This window comes from Suricata suricatta, chromosome 8 (genome assembly GCF_006229205.1).
Source record: "Suricata suricatta isolate VVHF042 chromosome 8, meerkat_22Aug2017_6uvM2_HiC, whole genome shotgun sequence".
Lineage (NCBI taxonomy): Eukaryota > Metazoa > Chordata > Mammalia > Carnivora > Herpestidae > Suricata > Suricata suricatta.
The window spans coordinates 38709161-38729864 of NC_043707.1; positions in this window are offsets into that span (position 1 = coordinate 38709161).

Here is a 20704-nt window from a genome sequence, read left to right on the forward strand (position 1 = left end):
TAGTGATTGAGTTAGGCCAAGCACCTCCTTTACAGCGAGATAAACCACCTGCTTGCCAAAACTCTGGGTACTCATTAAATCACTTACCTTATATAATCCTCAATCAAGGCAAGTAGAACTTAAAAATATTTACATAAAAAGGACCTTAGGGAAGATTGATCAAGAAATTGGACTTACATGGCTAGAAGCATTGCCCTCGGCCTTTATTAATACTCCAGGTAGGAAGCATGGATTGACCCTTTTTTAATATTGGTGTTGTATTTGGTGGTCCACTACCTATTTGCACATCTGAACTTTTCATTCAAGGATGAAGTGAGCAATTTTATGATATGACTCTATACAAGGATTAACTTGTTTACTTGAAGCATGTCATCAACAGGTAAAGGAGGCTTGACCTCCACCAACTGATGGGCATTTTCAACCAGAAAAGGATCTTTAGAAGAAAACACATGTTGGTACCTTGCTAGGAAGGGCTCTGTGAGGTGTTACTGACTACCTTCATGCCATCAGAATATAAGAGACATTCAGATGGAATCATGCAAACTGTACCAAAATAGACCCATATTAACACTTGCAAGACAACTGGGATACCAACCCCCACAGGCGACCTGAAAATATGGATTTTCAGGATCAAGTCCCAGGTGCCAGAAGCAACAGCACCATGATGTAGACAGCTTTTTGCAAACGCACTGATAAAGAAACTTCTCTTTTACCTACCGGTCCTTTTTTTAAACTCCTGGACTTCTATATTTTTTAATACTAAAAAAGTGTATTTTTAATACTTTTTCCTCATTTAAAGATTATTTGTTGAAAGGCTGACTGGAGAGTGCTTGTCTACCCTACTTCCTCTCTCTAAGTCTCCGCTATAGGGTCCTTTCCAATCTGTGTCTTGCTTTTACTAACCCTTTCTTTTTCAATAGGTCAGGCACAGACCAAACCCTTCCTTATGCCAGTTTACCAAACGCGGCCACATTAACAAATCAATCTGACTGTTGGTTATGTCAACATCGAGATAATGGAAAAGAACCTGAGCTGGCCTTTGCTCCTGAACATGTGAACCCTTGGTTGCCTGAGCATGGAAGATGGAGGGATGACAAGGTATGGTATCCACAGCCAGAAGAACATCATTCTGTCTTTTTCCCTGGTGAGCTACTTGGGCTTCAGAACATCTCTATTGAAGCTCAAGAAATATCCCTTGTCAGAGTACAGACAATAGCTGAAAAATTTCCCCTTTGCGTTGAAAACAGACATGCCACTGGACTTTTCCTGGGATATACACCAAAACTTTATTGCAAATCCTGTGGTTTGATGCTAAAAATAGCATCTTTAAATGTAGCAAGGAGATTAAAAATAACTCTAGCACAGGTATTTGCCGAATCACCAAATGTTTTGTGGATCAACCCTGTACAACATGGGATATCTCAGCTACCCCGTTAGACTATCCAATTCCACAAACTATATTTGGGTCCATAAAAACTCTGGATGTACTTGGCTAGGTGACAAACTCAGCTTTATTGCTGCCAGAACCAAATTACAGGCCCCCTACGTCAGCTGTTTCACAACCTCTCTGCTCTCATAGATTGACGGGACATGAAAAGTGAAGATGCATGGATATTCACATTATCAAAGGTCATGAAACACTCCTCACTTGGAAAGTTACAGTTTCAACCTAACTTTGTTCATAAACCACACTGGTCTCTTTATATTATGTGACAATAAGGTCTACAAAGTTTTCAGACCTAAATGGTCAGGATGATGTGGACTTGGATACCTGGCTCTTTTTGTCATGAAGTACTCCACCCTAAATGCCAGGCAAATTACATACGTGGCCTTCATTGTTCATAAAATTGTGCCCATTGAGAAACTGTAGAAAATCCATTGTTATATCATACTTCCAAGTTCTTTCCAGCATTGAGGGTCTTATTCCCAAGTGCTGGAGATTAAAAATTAGAAAAAGCAGTCCTAAAACTGTCTACGGTCATGGAACTGGAGTTCAGTGTCACTGTGCAAACTTTGAAACCACTCCAGTCAGAACTTAGCAGCATAGCTTCTGGGGTACTCCAAAATCATTGTACTCAGGGCCCGTAGCTGCCCTGCACAGAGGAGTCTGGGCAACAGCCATGGACGGTGTTGTGTTGCTTCTCTATAAACCCAACAGGATAGATGAATCTCACCTGAATCTGTTAAAAGAAAGGATTCATGTTCATCATTAGGTAGATGAAGTGTGGACTTTCTGCTGGACCCATCGATTTCCAGATTGAGGAAATTTGGTTCAAGGGGATGTGGGGAAGTGTGCTTCCATTTGTTCTTCTCTGTTCATTCATCTTCATTTTAAACTGTCGTCTGTCTGCTCTTTGCAGGCCTCTTACCTCACTTACTACCTCGCTTTCTCCCTCCCCAGTCACCAGGTTGGCTTTAATGCAGGAAGCCAGTTTCTGAACTCATAAGTTGAGAAAAAATCTCCTTGTGAGGTAAGGCAGGTTTGCAAGGCCTCCCACTACATCTACACCCAATCAACCCCCACTCAATGTCTGCTTGAGCATTGACCCCCAAGGCACCTGACTGACGGATATCAGGAGTGACTTGCCTTCTTATGCTAAAAATATGTGAATTGTACCTTATGAAAAAACTTGTTATAGAAGTTTCCTAATTTGTGATTATAGGAGCAAATGTTACATTTCCTGAGAAAACCTGTTTTTCTTCCCCTCAAAAAAACAGGCTATTGACCCCTGCTCACAAAACAACTAACTCTTGCTTTTGCTATGCTAAAAACATTTCTTTGTTTTTGAATGCTAAAGATGCCTTCCCTGTGTGATAAGCATCTAGTCACCTACTTCAATCACTATTGGTAAAGATTATGCATGAGTTTTTTACCAATCTATGTTCTGTGAAATTTTTACATAGCAAAGAATTTGTCATCAGAAATCATTGTCTAAAGCAATTGCCACTTCTGTTTTGTACCTCATACATTTTTTTCAATAAATAAGGCTGACTCTCCAGACAATGCAGAGATGCCTGACTAGAGAGCAGAGATGCCTGACTAGAGAGCAGAGATGCCTGCCTGCTGATCAGAAAGAACCTTGTGGCTCTCTCATTCCCTTCCCCTTTTGCTGATTCCCATCTTTTTTGTGCTGACATGGTCCATCCTTCAGGGGAACCCTGGATCTGCTGGAGCTGGACTCCAGCAAGAAATCATTGTCTAAAGGCAATTGCCACTCCTGTTTTGTGACCCATACATTTTTTCAATAAATAAAACTGACTCTCTGGTCAGTGCAGAGATGCCTGCCTGGTGATCAGAAAGAAGCCAAGGCTCTCTCTCTCCCTTTTGCCGACACCATCCATCCTTCAGGGAGCCCTGGACCTGCTGGAGCTGGACTCTGGCACTTTAATATGTGAAACTTGCAGGGACGTGTCAGAGGATGGGACTGTGGGGGCCTGGAGCAAGCCCCTCCCCCCATATACCACAATGGCATGCTGACTATTTCCAGTTAAAGCTAATTCAGAGGCAGCCTGTGCAAGGACACTCAGACCCTCCTCTGCCCCTGAAAGAAGGAATAAATACATCTCCTATGTGAAAGGTACCCTTTCTGTAACAGGAGAGAAAGAGACACCCTTATCACAAGAGGTGGGAAATTTAGAACAGGGGAGGCTGTATAACAACCTTTGTTACTTTTTACTAACTTACCAGTGTAGCCAAAATCTTTTAGAATCTCTTATGAATTGTAGCTCCCAACGTTAAGTTTTTGGCCTGTCAATGCCTCATGGATTTATTATCTGTGTCTGAAAGGTATTAAACTTGCCCTCCTTGGTCACTTCCTTGGGCCTCAATTTCATTATTGGGCCTCCGTGTGCACTTAATAAAACTTTGGCTTTTTCTCCTGCTAATCTGACTTGTGTTGATTTAATTCTTAGTCCCACTGGAAGAACTTGAAGGTAGAGAATTTTTCCATCCCTTCAAAAACAAGCAGGGCCCAGATACAAGGGGAGACAGAGTTGAGATCACACATGCTCATCTCTCCCAGCACAGTTAAAAGCAAGAGAAAAGCAAGCTAGAACAAGACACTGAGCAGATTATTTTACTGTTTTGCTTTAGGTAGGGGACTACCAAGGAAATCATCTGTGGAATGGCATAGGAATTACCATCTGGGATTCCCAGGGCAGGCTGTAGACATGGGATCAGAGTTTAGAAAATGAGTTTTTAAGAGGACACAGATTTCTGGATTCCAGGTAAGAAGATTCTTAAGAACAGGGTTTTGTGTCTTCACTGAAATGTCTCAGCAGCACATGCAGACTCAAGAAGGATGACCTTGCCCTTCTCTGCCTCTATTTCTGCTCTTCTTGGCTCAGAGTCCACTTCAGCAGCAGCCCCCAGATGACTGCCCACTGCTCCCGCCGCAGCACCCGGAGCCCCCCGAGGGCTGGCTGCAGCAGTCAGAGCTCTGGTGTCTGTGGCGGTGGGACCTGCGTCGCCTGTGGTGGCTCAGACAGCAGCCCCCGCCCCCGGAGCTGGAGCCACAGCAGCCCCCGCCCCCGGAGCTGGAGCCACAGCAGCCCCCGCCCCTGGAGCTGGAGCCACAGCAGCCCCCAGAGCTGACACTGCAGCAGGAAGAGACTGGCAGGCACTTTGGGGGGCACTTGGGGGCGGGACACTTGGGCGGGCACTTGGGAGGGGGCTGGCACTGCTGCTGGTTCTGCTGGCAGGACATCTTGGCAGGCGGGTTCAGGAGCTGAGGGAGAGTCGCAGGGTCAGACCCAGGACACAGAGCGCCCGTCCACGCCCCCCCCCCTTCTAGTTCTCGGTATCATTTCTAGAGCCTTCATTTTGAAAGTCTTGAAATCAGACATAACAAAATCATCTCGACATTTTTATCACTCTTACTAGTGTACCATGTGCCTTCTATCACAAGGTCGCATTTCAAACTCCATTTGTCAACAATATCCTCTCCAAATAAGTAAAGAAAGTTGATGCTCATTAACATTTCCTTAGTGTCAGAGAAAAAGACGAGAAATAAATTGATACCAGACCAGCATTCATTTTCCCGTGTCACTAAGAATCTCACAAACATCCAGTGTAGAGACGATTTTAGCACTGAAAGCCTCTTCAAGGAGAAAGCAAAAACACTCTCTCTTGGAAGGATTTCTGATATGTTTTGGTTTTTACAGAATGTAGAAAGTCATAATTGCAAAGGGCCTTACAGTTGATTTTCCCAACCAACTCAATTTATAAATGAAGAAACTGGAAGGAAAAGAGGCAGGTCCACTGACCCAGTGCTATTGACTAGCTTGTCACAATTCTATTCTCAGACTCCTAGACGCCCAACCAAGTGCTCTAATCTGTCGAGTCTTCCTCCCAAGGTCTGCTTCCTAGGCAGGTCCCAGGCTTCTCGGCTCCCGTGCGCCCCCGTTCCCACCATGGACCTTCTTGTTGGAGTCTAAACAGATGTCTCTGACTATCTCTTCTGTTAAGTACCAACATTCTCAACTCACTATTTCTGCAATTGGTACTGGCTGTATTTCCAAAACTAGATTGCCACTATGTAACCCACTCCAGCATAATCTAGCCATCAATGGTTTTATTTCCTAACACCAGAGAAACACACTGCTATCTTCAAAACTCAAGCATATGGCACACAGATCTTCCCAATTGCACTTGGTCTTTCTCATCCATTCCACCCTGGACCTCCTGATTCAGATTTTCTGGGTCCTCCTTCTTGTCCTTCAAACCAGAGCCCAAGGCTCTGTCCCCTGCTCTGGTCTGAGCTCCCTCTGTAGAAGGCTCTACTCTCTTTCCCAGGGGACACTTACCGGCACACAGGCAGCACTGGGTCCGTCAGCACCTCAGGAGAGGAGTGCATGGAGGGGCTGTGTCCCCTACGCCCTTTTATTTAGGCCTTGGGTTCTGCCCCAGCCTGTGAGACAGGACCTGGGCATGAGGGGACTGCCTTCTGCCACCCACATGGTCCTGTGACAAGTGATGAGTGGCAGCTCCTCCCTGCCTGCCACTAAGGACCAGGGTAGCTCCTCCCCTCCAGGAAAGTACCTGTTTCAAAAGGGGACTGTGGTAGGTAGAAATGGATATCCCCATTCCCAGAGTCCTCTGTTGGCTTTTTTCTATGGAAGGCTTTTATTTTTATTTATTTTTTGAGAGAGAGAGAGCTCACAAGCAGGAGAGGGACATAAAGAGATGGAAACATAGAATCCGAAGACAAGCTCCAGGCTTTGAGCTGTCAGCACAAAGCCCAATGCCGGGCTTGAACACACAAACCACAAGATCATGACCTGAACCAAAGTTGGACACTTAATCAATTGAACCACCCAGGCGTCCCAGTGGAAGGCTTTCTATTCATGCTTAAGGACTTGGTCACACAGCCTCTCTTTTCTTTCCACCTTAGATAGTAATTTTCTGTCTGGGCCTTTGTGTGTTTTTTTAAGTTTTTAATTTCGGTTAGTTAGCATACAGTGTTATATTGGTTTGAAGTGTACAATATAGTGATTTAACACGTCCATATAACACCAGGTACTCCTCACAGTCCACACGTGCACTCCTTGATCCCCATCACCTATTTCACCCATTCTCCCCTCCACCCACCTTCCCTCTGGGAACCATCAGATTGTTCTCAATAGTTAAGAGTCTGTTTATTGGTTTGTCTCTCTCTTCCTCTTCTTTTTTCCCCCTTTGCTTGTTTGTTTTGTTTCTTAAATTCCACATATGAGTGAATTAATACAGCTTCATCTGGACCTTTGGATCTACATGGCTTGGGTGAAAATCTATATAGGTCTGTTGTGGGAGGTGGTTGTGTAGCATAATGGTTGAGAGAAGAGGCTTCAGGGACCTTACCAAAGTATTCAACTTTTTCAAACCTCATAATACAAATAGTTTTAATGGAGAAAATGATAGAAATGGTTTTTTGCAGAATCTACACATTAATTGAGATGGCAAAGGGGAAATAGACAAGATAGTATGTGGTACTTGGTGACAATCAGGAAATGGGTAGATAGACAAAGATAGAAATAGATGCAGACATGGAGTTTTAATGGACAGGGACAGTTGTTTAAGTCACAGACACTTCTAGTAGCTAGATCTTGTTCAAACTAAATGCCATTTTTTCTTTCCATATACCTCAATGAGTTTGTTTTGGTGAATGTATATCTAGAATAATTATAGGAAAAGAGTACTAAAGGTAGGCCTATTGCCCATAATTCCCTAAATTGTAGCCTGAAAAGAATTCACAGTTTCCTGGGGGTAAACTGAAGGGAGGAGGTAAAATAAAAATGGGAAGGGTGAAGAGAAGGGAGCACCCCAAGTGGTTGCCAGACAGTACTACTCGAAGAGGTGCTGATCTACCTGGCATACCAAAGAAGAAGCATTCAATATTCAAGTTAAAATCGTTTGCATTGTTGCAATATGAATTTCCTGTGTTTCCATGGCCAAAAATAACTAATTGGAAATTCTGAAAATAAAAGACTTAGTCTCTGAAAAATTAAACATGTTCAAAATTAAATATAATATCAAAAGAAGTTTATTGGGTGGTCTTAGCAGATCATAAACTGCAGAAGGACAGATTGATGAACTTGTACTTGAAGAAGTTGTCCACACTGAACTGAAAAGAGGGGGAAATATAAAACAGTGACCACATATTTAGAGTTTCTGAAAGAGATAATACATACACTGGGGGATATATTTTTAAATAATGATCAATTTTCCAAATTTCATGAAAATTATCAAGAGGCAGGCAGGCCAGGTCTGAGGACCAGCTGAGGGTCCCTGGCGATATACAGGATAGAAACCAAATGTGAGTCCACAGGAGGTGAAAGCAGAGTTTACTGAAGGCATAGAGAGTGCAGGTACAGAGGGAGTGTCAGGGAGACTCAGAAAGGAAAGGAGAGAGAGTTTCCTCTTTGTTCAGGACCTGGTATACAGTTCATCTCAGGCATCCAGGAACCAGTTAGAACAAAAGTGAGGGCCCAGGTGCTATTCCTCGGAGCCAGGGGTGTTGGCGTTGAGATGCCTAGCACTAGTGGTCTGGAGTATGCATATTGTCCAGTCATTCTCACCTGGCCCTTCCTTAGATGATATCTGTCCTAAATAAATCATTAACTCCTTGTCCCTTACAGGGAGAACATATACTATTTGCATTCTGAGGCATGTGTAAAGTCAGGTGGGGGTTCAGGACCTAGCAAGAATAATAGCAAGAAAAGGAGCAAAAGGCAGATTTTTATGGAGTCTTTCAGTTTCACTATCTCAATCGGACTAAAAAGCTAATACACCCCAAGTGGGATAAGCAAAGGAAAGCTAGTAAGTACTATTGATGGGGAACCATAAGGCAGGCTGAGGGCAAAGCACAAGGTAGCAGCTCCCCTTCCCCATGAGATATGTGGGATATTCCTCAGGCACTCCTGCCTGCCCAAGAACAAAAGAAAGGAAAGAAAACAAATGGTTTACTTACAGAGATCACATTCATACAGGACATGAGTCTCCATCAGTTTACAAATATCTTAGCAAATTACAAGAAAAAGGCAATTTTATCAGTAGCCTGTTCTCCAGAAACCTACAGAATCAATTTCCTGAACCCCTAATATCAACCTTCCCTCCATAGTGATGTGGAGAACAAAGGCAGGAAGGAAATGTCAGGTAAAATTAAATTTCCTTATAACCTGCAGCCCATTGACAAATACTTGAGGTAGGCAGAATATAACATTTCTCTAGGAACTCCCCACTGTCTTAAAGTTAATTGTTTCGATAGAGGAAAAAATAACCTTAACATGACAATAGCAAGGCTTCGGGTATTTTAGGAGTCCTCTTTAGCATATTAAAGCTCTTCTGGAGGCCTCCATTTTGCCTTTACCTCCCCCAAGTCCATAGTATATAACCAGTCATTCTTCACAAGCCTAGTGCAGCTCTTTATGCCTATGGATTTTGTCCCCATGTTTTAACAAAATTACCTCTTTACATCAAAGACATCTTCAAGAATTTTTTTCTTGACCATTGGCTCTGAACCCCACCATCACCTCAAAACCCCATCAGTACAACAGGTCGAGAGGGAGGATTCCTATTGTTCTTGGGAAAGAGATGAATTAGAGAGGAATTCTGAGGAAAGGAGTGTCTGGGAAAGATTTATCAGAGGTTTTAACAGGTGGTGCCATTTTGATGCCTGAAGGCAGGGATTTGGGGGAGGAGGCTATTTCAAGGAGAAAAAGTGTGAGAATAGGAATGGGCAGCAGGATGCAATTGCTCTTTTGTGAGTGGTGAGGATCCAGCCTGTCCACAATGTAAAGCATGTGTGCTAAAGCAAGGAGAAAGAGTGAGGACAGGGTAAGACTGTAAAGAATTGCAGGTAAGGTGATGAAGAGACCAGGGTCAATTACGTGGGATTTATCGAATGTTCACCAGAAATTCACAGAAGATCTCAGTTTAATTTTATTATTGCAAGTTGTATGGTTGTCATTTTAGCAGGTAAGGATAACTACACGAACACTGGGTCCTAATATGGAAGGGGACTGTGTGAGAGGCCCTGGGACAGAGGCACAGCAGCAAGGAACAAGGTGAGAAAATACCACTGCCACAGTCCCCTAAGTGTTACTGCACATCCACAGTCCCTTATCACAATTTTCATCCAAAGGTCTATGAAAATGGAGCTTCTTGTCCGATTGTTGACGACATCCATTTGGTGGCAAAAAACTGACCTAAGCTGACAGTGAGCTGGCTTTACCTTATTGTGAATATTCATGTGTTTTGTTGCAGATTTATTAATGGTCTTCTCAAGGGGGCAGGAGTCCTGAAGCCAGAGGGTTGGAGGATCTAAAATATACACTGGACCTACCCAAGATGTGGTAGCCTGCTTGGTTTAAATTTTATGATGGTTGGGTTGGCCATGGCCAACCCTGAAGTATGCCTGTAGTGCTACCAATACATTCTGTTCACTGTGCTACTCACCTGCCTCCCGCGCCTTAAAAAAAATCTCTGAACCTCATCTGACACCAAGGACTTCAGACAAGAGATTATGCTCTATAGTATTCACATTCTTGGGTCACTAGAGGGACACAGAAATCTAACATTTTCCACAAATATCAACTTACCACTCATCACTCCTTTATCTAAGGACGGCTTGGTTTGTCCTAATTCTGAGTTGAGCAAGGCTCAAGTTCTCCCTATTTTTAACTGGCACCTCAAGATTTTCCTAACCTAATCACACCATTAACCTTAATTCATAATGCATTCTGATACAATATATTTTTTACTTCTTCTTAACTATTGTATTATATTCAGTGGGAGATCCAGGTAAATAGAAATGTGGAGATGCTTGCTGAAGACCTTCCTGGGGACCTTGTTGCATTTCCCCTCTCTTTTTACCTATAAATCCTATTAACCAACCATCAATAGAAATGTATTCTCTTTGTGTGAAAATGTCCTGTGTTCTGATTTTTCAAGACAATGGAAATTCTCGCTTACAGTTTTTTCAGGTTGCCACTGGCATTCCTCAGCAGACCTAACACAGAGTTAGAAAGGGAGTATTCTGAGCCAAAATATTATGACAGTCACAACCAATCCGCTCATAATGGCCCTAATAACAAAGTAGTCTACTCTTTGATAATCAATACTTAGTTCCCTCAGGGAAAATTTAAAAGTTTCCATGGATTCTTTAAAAAAAAGTTTTTTAACATTTATTCATTTTTTGAGACACAGAACATGAGCAGGGGAGGGGCAGAGAGAGAGAGGGAGACACAGAATAAAAAAATAGCTTCTAGGCTCTGGTCTGTCAGCGCAGACCCCAACTGTGGGGCTCACTGGAAATTTTTGCCTGCGCTCTGGCCTTACATCAACAGAACCTTTTTATTATTAATGACTGGAAGTCTTTGGGGAATGGAGGCCAGGGCTCCACAAGCATTCTCTGTTAGGGGTGCCCCAAGGGCAAGGCTAGAATTTCTTTTTTCTAATTCAATGGCTCTTAATGAGAGCCATTAGAGGGATGGTGTGGGGATTTTGCACACCCCACCTCCTACTCCGTGTCCCCAAGGGGGGCACTGACTATCTAGAGAGGTCTCTAGCCATCACAACTGGCGGGGTTTTGAAACTGTCATCTAGTGGGGAGAGGTCAGAGGTGCTACCTAATATCCTGTAGTGTGCTCCCATGATAGAATTATTCCAGCCAAATGTCACTAGTGCTGAGGGTGGGAAACCCTGTTTGCTGCAGGTGATTCAGACTCTACTCACTGGAAACACTTCCAGGATTTCTGACGGAACAAAACAAACCTCTGAATAATGTGATGAGATGCTGTGGAAAGAACTGATTAGTTAGCTGATTGCCCAATCCAGCCTCTTATCCGGGCTGGCTCTAGTCAGAAGGCCCTTCTGTGATGAAGGGCCCAGCCACAAGACAAGCATTAAAAGCATTTCTGATTAATTGAAAGTCTCCCTTCCTTGGCGCTACGTCTTCTGGCTGGCCCAAGGAACCACGCCCCTGGCAAACTGGCGGGGTGCCATCAACACACTGATGGTCATTTGTGGTAGCAGCTCACCTCACTACCCTAGAAGCCAATATTCGGCCTGACATCTGAGCAAACTGTCCCCAAATCCCTTCCTCCTGGGTGTCCCACCTGATCCATTTCCCACCACTCATCACTGCAACCTGTTCCTATCTGCCCTCCCGCATCCCTTCACTTCGTCAATCCCTCCTTCTCTGCGCTTCCCCTGGCTTGGCCTAGCTGACCACTTCCATTTGTGTTTGTGCTTCCCCTCTGCCTATCTGCCCATCCAGCCTTTGCTTGGACCTGGACTTGGCCTGCCTTTGCAGGCAACCTCCCTCATCAGACAGGCTGATTGTCCCCTCTTCCCTGTACTTCTCCCTGTAGGGATGACATCTCACTGTTAAAGGCAATGTATTTTTAGTGCTTTGTATTATACAACGTGCATGTAGCTTAAATGATGTATTTAATCCTCAGAGTGATACACAGTGTAATTTTTTTTAGCCACATTTTATAAATGAAGGGACATTGTGTCAGGCAAACTGCCAAAGCTAAGACCTCTCTACTAGTAAGTGGTGCAGCTGGGGTCTAAATCCTGTCTCACGATGCCTCTCGCATGCCCTTTTTATTCCTGCGTGCTAGCTCACAGTTGCATCCCTCCTGGGGCCCTTCTCCCATGCACTGAGCTCAGGCCCCCTCTCTTCTTACACTGTCTGGGATGCCCGCCCAGAACATTTCCTTTGCTGCATTTGTTCTGTTAGACTTTTTCCTCCTGAAGCGAGTCACTGACAGTGAAACCCACAGACACAAACAGAGATGGTGAATGGGTTTTATTTTAGTTCAGCCGATTGGCCCCTCCCGAGTGTTGGCAAGTCTTCAGGAGACAGCGCCTCCAATCTGAAGCTCAGGGGTTATATAGGTCATAGCAAAGCAGAAAAGGTCATCATTGGGGTAACCAATCATAGAGCACAGCTTTATATGGGGGGGTCAATCACATTCTGACACACAACCGTAAGATTTGGCCGAAACCTATCAATTTTAGAGCTCTTTGTCTCAGGAGAGATTTGAAGTGACCAGTCATAGGTCTGAAGAGGAGGTGAAGCAGGTGCACAGAAGAGGGAACTTTGTGGTTAACAAAGTTGCAACAGCATCTTGAAAAACAGGTTTAAGTTATAATTATAATAATTAAGTTACATTTTAGGACTTCCAGAGCCTGATTGGCCAACCTTTAATTGTCCACCAGGAGGAGGGTCAGAGAGTGAAACAATGGTTGGTATTTTTCCATTAGGGTCAGCTAGATCCGAGGAGTTAGGGTCTTACAGTTCTAATGGCAGTTTATATATTTTAATATGTATATATATATTTTTTAATTTATCAATTTTTTATTATGTTTTCATCTGCTAGAATATTAGTTCCTTGAGAATAAGCATGTTTATTTCATTCACCAATGTATCCCAAACACCCAGAATAGTGCCTGACACATAGTAAAAACTCAGTATTTGAGTAAATGTTTGTTGAATGTGGGAGTGTTGTGCCCAAGTTTTTAAAATCGCCCCAAATCACCCCAAAACAAAACACCAGAGACTGCTAGGGAGACCGACTCACGCCTGCCAAAGCAAAGGGCCTTTATTAAAGCTTAAGCTCTGGCTCACAGCCTCCAGCCAACCCGCTGGCCACGTGGAGAGAGCCCCGAACAAGGGCAGGGCAGGGCCTTTTATGCCTCTGGGAGGGGGCGTTACAGGAAATGATGACAGGTGTACAGTGATCCAGTCCCTGCCCCCCATCAACACTGGCAGCTGTGGGAGCCAATCACACCATCCGGAGCAGTGACCAATCAGAGTGGGTCCAGGATGCCCCACGTGGGGCGTGACTAGGCCCGCCTCTAGAAAGGTCAAAGGTATCGGCCGGCCTCCCCCGATTGGGCGCCGCAGGAGTTGTCCCTCCTTAATGCGCGCCCTTTCAGGAGAAGCCGGGGCCTTCCCCTTTAAGTACAGGGGAAGGCTGGATCGGACCTGCATCAGGCGGAAGACCCCCCCCACCCCCCCCCACGGCCGCGCAGTGACGGCTCCGGCTCCGGGAAGGCTGGGATGGCCCGTGGTGAGGGCCGGATCGGACCTGCATCCTTACAGGAGTAATAGTGTGTTCCATTTCCACACAGTTCTGACTTTTAAATTATTCTCTTCATTTCGAGCCTGAAATGGTTTTTATCCACTGGATTTAAGCTCTTGAATTTTACTATTCCTGAAAGAAGTCTTGTAAATAAAAGAAAGCAGCATCCTACTCCTTTTAAGGAGTGCCTGATCTATGCATGTGAGAGGGTTTTCTTTTCTTAATATTTTTACATTGTAGCACTTGTTTTCCTTGTTGGGGTGTTTGCTTATTTAATACATTCCATCAAGGACAGAAATTACATGCTGGTTTTTCTCCCCCCCCCCCCCATAGGAAGTGTGTCTTGGGCTTTTCCCTTATTATTTTCTTTACTTTTTTTTTTTCTCTTCTTTTTTTTGGTGGTGGGGGTGGTTATGTTTAAATAAAGTTGCTTTTACAGCACCAAAGACTTAATCATCCATTTCCTATATAAAAGGTAGCTACTTTTTTGCATGGACCTCAAGCATATTGTAGTATAGAGGTGGAATTTAAGAAAAGGTATTAAGCAGGCTGTGTTTTAGCTTATGAGCAAGTAATAAATTGTATCGTGTATCTTGAATGTATCATATATAAGCTGCTATATAACGATTGCCACTTCAGATAGCTGTGAAATTAGGTGATTAACTAGTTGTTACTTAACCTTCTAATTTCCGTATAAGTCTAATTACATGAAACAGAAGTTGGTGTTTTGATTTTTTACTTTGCTTTTCTGTTTGGAGTGTCATTGCAACTACTGTAGTGTAAATGATAGAAAATAATTGCATATGTTAAAAAAATATGAAACTTTATAAAGTAAAAAAAAATAAAATTTAAAAAAAATTTAAAAAAATTAAAAAAAAAAAAAAGGAGTGCCTGGGTGGCTCAGTTGATTAAGTGGCTAACTTTAGCTCAGGTCATGATCTCATGATTTATGAGTTCAAATCCCACATGGGGCTCTGTGCTGGCAGTGCAGAAACTGCTTAGGATGCGTTCTCTCTCTCTCTCTCTCTCTCTCTCTCTCTCTCTCTCTCTCTCTCTCTCTCCCCTTCCCCTGCTTGGTCGCTTACTCATGTATTCTCTCTCAAAATAAATAAACTTGGGGTGCATGAGTGGCTCAGTCCAACATCCAAGACTTTGGCTCAGGTCATGATCTCATGATTTATGAGTTTGAGACCCAAGTCAGGCTCTATGCTGACAGCTTGGAGCCTGGAGCCTGCTTCAGATTATGTCTCTCTCTCTCTCTCTCTCTCTCTCTCTCTCTCTGTGTGTGTGTGTGTGTGTGTGTGTATGTTCCTCCCGCACTCATGCTGTCTCTCTCTCTCAAAATAAATAAAAACATAAAAAATTTTCTAATTCAAAATAAATAAACTCAAAACAAACAAACAAACATTATTCTTCCTTCCACAGTGACGGAGACCAAGTTTTGGAGCAAGATAAGCCTGAGCTTAGATTCTAGCATTATCAGATCTTAGATGTGTGACCAAATTAGTTAACCTCACTAGATGTGTGTGTGTGTGTGTGTGTGTGTGTGTGTGTGACACTGTTTGTAATTTGGAGGAAATAATAGTATCTTTTCAAGTTGTGAGTATAAGGAAGGATGTAAGTTTCTTGTCTCCAGTGGTGACTAACACATAGTAGGCTGACAGTTCATCCTCCAGCCTCACTCCTATCTGTGCACTGTCTGGACCACTGTTTGGACCACTGTCTGGACCATCATGACTAACAAAGAACAAGAGCTCATCACCTTGTGCCACACTTGCTCCATGCTAAGATTTTAATCAACCAAACTTTTCTGTATGTTTGGCTCTCCATACATCCACTCGTCTTCTAAAAGTAGAGTAGAACTTCACCTTCACCTTAATTACATTTATCTTGTCAGATTAGATCCATTATTCTAACCCATGTTAAATCAGACTCTGGTCTTCAACCTCCCTCATAACCTGAAATCACTTGAAATTTAGGTCAGTTTCATTTAAAGTTTTTTTCTAAAATGTTGATAAGAAGTTTATTAGCACAAGGTAAGGATGGAGCCCTGGCACCATACACATGTTAGGAACCAGGAAAGATGATCAAGTAAGGAGGAAATACTCCTCCCTAGGCTGTCTATCATGATGTCAGTTTAATGACAGTATATCTGTTGTTATCTCTTCCTGGAACATTCTCCTCCTTCCTCCATTCATTAGATAGCTCCCACTGAGGGAGTGAGTACCTCCTCTAAGCACTTGAGCCACCTAAGTGCCTCTTCTACAGGTTTCGACGGTGCCCTGTGACCCCCGTGTTGAAACTCTCATAAGTTCTATTGCCTCTCAGACTCCCTGTGGGCCAGTGTCTGCCTTGCTCCCCACTGTATTTCTAGGACCAAGCACAGTTCCTGACAATGAACATTTGTCAAATGAATGAATATGCTGATATAAATTGATAAATGGTTTTCTTTCTGACAGATACAACAGTTGAGAACAGAGGAAAAGTGGCAAGCCAGCTCAGGCCTCCAATGACAAGATGTGGTGAGGAGCATGATGGTTGATTTGGCATAGCTTGGGCAATTCCTAGGCTTCCAGATACTTCTAGATTGGTCGTCCAGGTCAAGAAGTTTCATCTTTTGGAGGAATGACTGATGGTCCCTGGCAATGGGTAGCCCATTGATCATCATGCTTCACCCTCTCTTCCTAACTAGTTTCAAGCCATGTGGATGTGAATCTTCTGGGATGTCCAACCAGGCCAGAAATCAGGAGTATGCTATAGCCAGGGACCAAGTCTTGTTCACCACCTGGCTATTCTCCTATATGTTATGAGCACTGCCTGTCTTCTAATTACTACTATCTACCTATCTATTCCACTACAAAGAGCTGAGCCATTCCCTTATGCATGACAGTTCTATTTGCTTATTCATCCAGGACTATTCTAGTCTGCAGGACAAACTATGGAATGTGGAATTTCTCCCTCTCAACACTTAGGTAATCCCTAGGTAAAAGAGAGATATACCCAAACTAGGCCTACCTTCTCCTAGTAAAATATCTGTAACATATATCAGACAACCTCACTCCCTCAGCCATGCACAAAAGCCCCATTCTGGATATTTTGGGTGGCAGTGGTTGGGGACTTAACTGAGAGAACATAAGAGACTCCTTGGTCTTGTGGTGCCTCTAGAATGAGGAGTAGAATATTTGACTCTCACATAGTGTAATTACATAAAACTTCTCACAAAACAAACCAGTTTGTGTCCAGCCCCATTGTTGCCACCATGACCACCTCCTCCTCATTCTGTGGCCTGATGTATGCAAGCTTCAACTTTCTTTGTAGATGTTGAGCAGCTCACACCCCTAGGTATTTGCTACAGCGATGGCTTCTATCTCTAGCTGATCAGAATAAGTTTCAAATTGAGGTCCTAGATTCTTTCTCTAGAAATTAAATTTAAGTAGGTCTGAGATGGATCCTGGGGTTCTGTAAGTGTCTTTAAGTGGGTTCCCAGGTCATTCTACATTGCTTAGTGTTGGTGAGCAACTGTGGCTAATCCACCTGGTCTGGAAGGAACTTCTGAAAACATCTAGGGCAATTCCCTTACTCTGCAAGACACTAATTCCAGGGCAGAAGGCTTAGAAAAAAAGGAAAGGACAGAGAATTTCAGATAGATATAAGCAGGATTCCAGGGTGGGAGGCATGGTCTTTAGACCCAATCTCTCTTACATTCAGTCAGATTTATTAGCCCCTCATCTCTGGAAGCCAGTCTTGTTACAGGATGTCAAGGAGTCTGGCCGACCTCTGCTTCATACTGTCTGTGACTGCCTAATGCATTGACATTTCTGGGCAATAGTCTGCCAAACTGAACCAGTGATAACACCCTGCATCCTGTACACTGCCTCCGATTAGTAGTGTGGCATTCAAGAAGGAGATTCTTTCACAAGCCTTTGAGCACTTTTAAAAGGCTTTTATAAACAGTCTTTTTTTGCTCTGAAATGCCAGTACTCAGCCCTTTAAATTTTGTTCAAATGGTTAATATAAAAGGAAAAGGCAAAGAACCGGGACGTCGATCATCCGTGAAAGGGTGGAGGGTAGGAGGGTAGGGAGTGGAGAGGATGACTGGAAAGGTCATCCAAAGCCAAGGCTGAAGGGCCAGAGGATGTCTTAAACCATACTCCTGAGGTTGCAGTCCCCATTGCCACATAAATTTTAGAACCCCAACCATTAAAACATACAGACATATAGCAGCAGACCCATAGACACATGCAATGAAGTACATGCCCACAAAAGAACATGCAGACACACATACTCCTGAGCACCCCTGTCCTCATCGCTGCCATAGGTGTAACTTTTCACAGGTAGCCTACCTGGAGGCTCAAGCCTAGGCTTGAGAGGTGGAGGACCCAATTTCAGACTAGTGCCCCAGGAGAGAGGAGTGTTAGACTCTGAGCTCCTCTGGCTACACAGATGACACTGAGGTTGTCTTGTGCACAGGGAGCCCCAGGCCCAGACTGACTCACCCAAAGGCCTTTCTATTCTATCATCATCTAATCTCTTTCCATATCCAGTCTAGTTATCCTGGGGACCAGAGTCGATCCTCAGAGAACAGTGCAGGTAATGAATGGATTGCTACAACAAAGAGCCTATGTGTTGGCCTATACCTTGATCCAGAAGAGACTTCCCAGGAGTGAATGCCCTTGTCTCCCAGCCAGGTCTGTGTTTCTTCTGTATCTTGAGGGGATGGACTGCTCTCCACTTCTCCTCCAGACAGGACGGTCCTTGGTCAGGGTGTGCTTGAGAGAACAGAGGGAGAGATCTAATGAAAATCCTCATCTGAGTCTTTCAAGTCTTTCCCCATTCCCACCCAAGGCCCTGGGTGATAGAAAAATAGGGGTGCACTATGGGAGCTATTTGGGCCTTTCCAGGGCCCTGGGGGCCTGTGCCACAGAGCAGATACAGTCCTAGAGCAGCCTGGATTTGAAGAGAAGAGGCAAAGGTACAATTGGTGAAAATAAACTGTCCAATAAATGAGATTATTCCAAAAGAGTATTGGAAAAATGACTGAGTTGATACAAGAAAGAACTCTGGAAGAAGCAGGGATCATGACTGAGATGAAAGATTGCATGTGTAGCAGCAGATAAGAAGGTCGGCTTAGAATTCAGTCCAGCTGTGTGACTTTGGCCTGTGTGCTTAGGTTTCCAGCTCTCCAAAATGGCGAGATAATAATGTCTGTGTGACAGGCTATTATGAAAATCAGAGGAGATTATATATATATATATATATATATATATATATATATATATATACACACATATTCTACCTGCATAAGGTATTGCACTAAACTAGTTACAACCAAACATTACTAGGCATCAGAAACATGTGGAGAGCTGGCTAAAACCCAACTTTCCTCACCCAGAGTCTCTGCTTCAGTAAGTCTGGGGTGATGCATTTACATCTATCACAAGGTCCTAGGTGATGCTGCTGCTGCTGATCCAAGTATTACACTAAGAACCTATCCCCTAGGCTGTGAGCTTTCTGAGAGCAAACAAGGGTTATCATCTCTGTCCCTTTTGCCCGTGATTACCTGGCAGGTAAGCAATAAGTTTGTCAAAAAAAAAAAAAAAAAAAAAAAAAAGAATGAATGAACTTCACATAAAGAACCTTAGTTTTCCTTTGCCAGGTGTCTCTTAGGTCTCCACTCTGACACTGCAGGACCAGATCCCTGGGGCAAGGGAAAGATGTCCTCAGAGACAGGCCTTAGATCTGTGGTGCCTTACTGTGGAGCTGGAGCTGAGCATCCACGCCAGAGTCGCCCCCTGCTGTCCTCTTCAGAAGAGCCTCTTTATCCTCTACAGGCGCTGGTGGCCTCAGGGCAATCTCCCTTTGGGGAAAGGCTCCCCTCAAGAGCATTCACTCCACAGCACCCATCTTGTAGCAGGTTTCTCACACAGAGAGTTGTGACACTGAGGCTTTCTTTTTTGTTTTTTTTAAATAAGGCATTGCTTATTCTCTTTTTTAAAATTTTTTTAATGTTTTATTTATTTTTGATACAGAGAGAGACAGTGCATGAGAGGGGGAGGGGCAGAGAGAGAAGGAGACACAGAACCAGAAGCAGGCTCCAGGCTCTGAGCTAGCTGTCAGCACAGAGCCTGATGCGGGGCTTAAACCCACAAATGTGAGATCTGACCTGAGCCGAAGTCGGAGGCTTAACCGACTGAGCCACCCAGGAGCCCCGACACTGAGGCTTTCTTACCAGGAAGCAACTTTATTTGTGCCACCACTGGCTCAGTTGGGTCCTTACCCAAAAAACTGAGCCCAAATACCATGTGGCATAGTCTTTTATGCATGTCCTACTCTTTGTCTCCCATATATGAATAATGTATAGGCATACAGTCTGATTAGGGGGTCTCATGTTACAGGGTCGTGAGGGATGTCACTTAGGCACATATCCAGGTTGCCTTGTGGTATCTTGAGGTCTTTTCTCACCACATTCCTTAGGGAGGGGACTCTCCCACAATCTCATTGGCAGGGAGTGGGAGGAAGAGGCAATCTCTCTCTCCTGGCCCCTCCTTCATGCTGTCAGGACCACCGTGCCTAGAGGGATTCAGGAGTGGTGAAGGAATACAGAGACAGCCTTGGATGCTACCTTTTCTACGAGAAAGAAAGAAAGAGAGAGAGAGGGAGGGAGGGAGGGAGGGAGGAAGGAAGGAAGGAAGGAAGGAAGAGAGAGAGAGAGAAAGAAAGAAAGAAAGAAAGAAAGAAAGAAAGAAAGAAAGAAAGAAAGAGAAAGAAAGGAAGGAAGGAAGGAAGGAAGGAAGGAAGGAAGGAAGGAAGGGGAAAGGAAAGAAAAAAGAAATCAAAAGAAAGAAAAGAAAAAAGTGCAAATAGTTTATCCTGAATGAAAAAAGAGTGTATCCTGTGTGGAATACCATAGAGGTCCCCCCCTCCCTGCCCATTCCACAGACATCACTATGGCCCCACAGCTGGGTGACCTGTCCAACGTGGACAGATTGAGGAGTAAAAGTTATTTTTCTTGTTCCCTCATTCCTCCTACCAGACTCCAAGGATACTGAGAGGAGACAGAAAGCTCACAAGGCAGCCCACCTGGTTAAGGACAGCTCAGACCATGGGTACCATACTCAAGAGAAAGAATAAT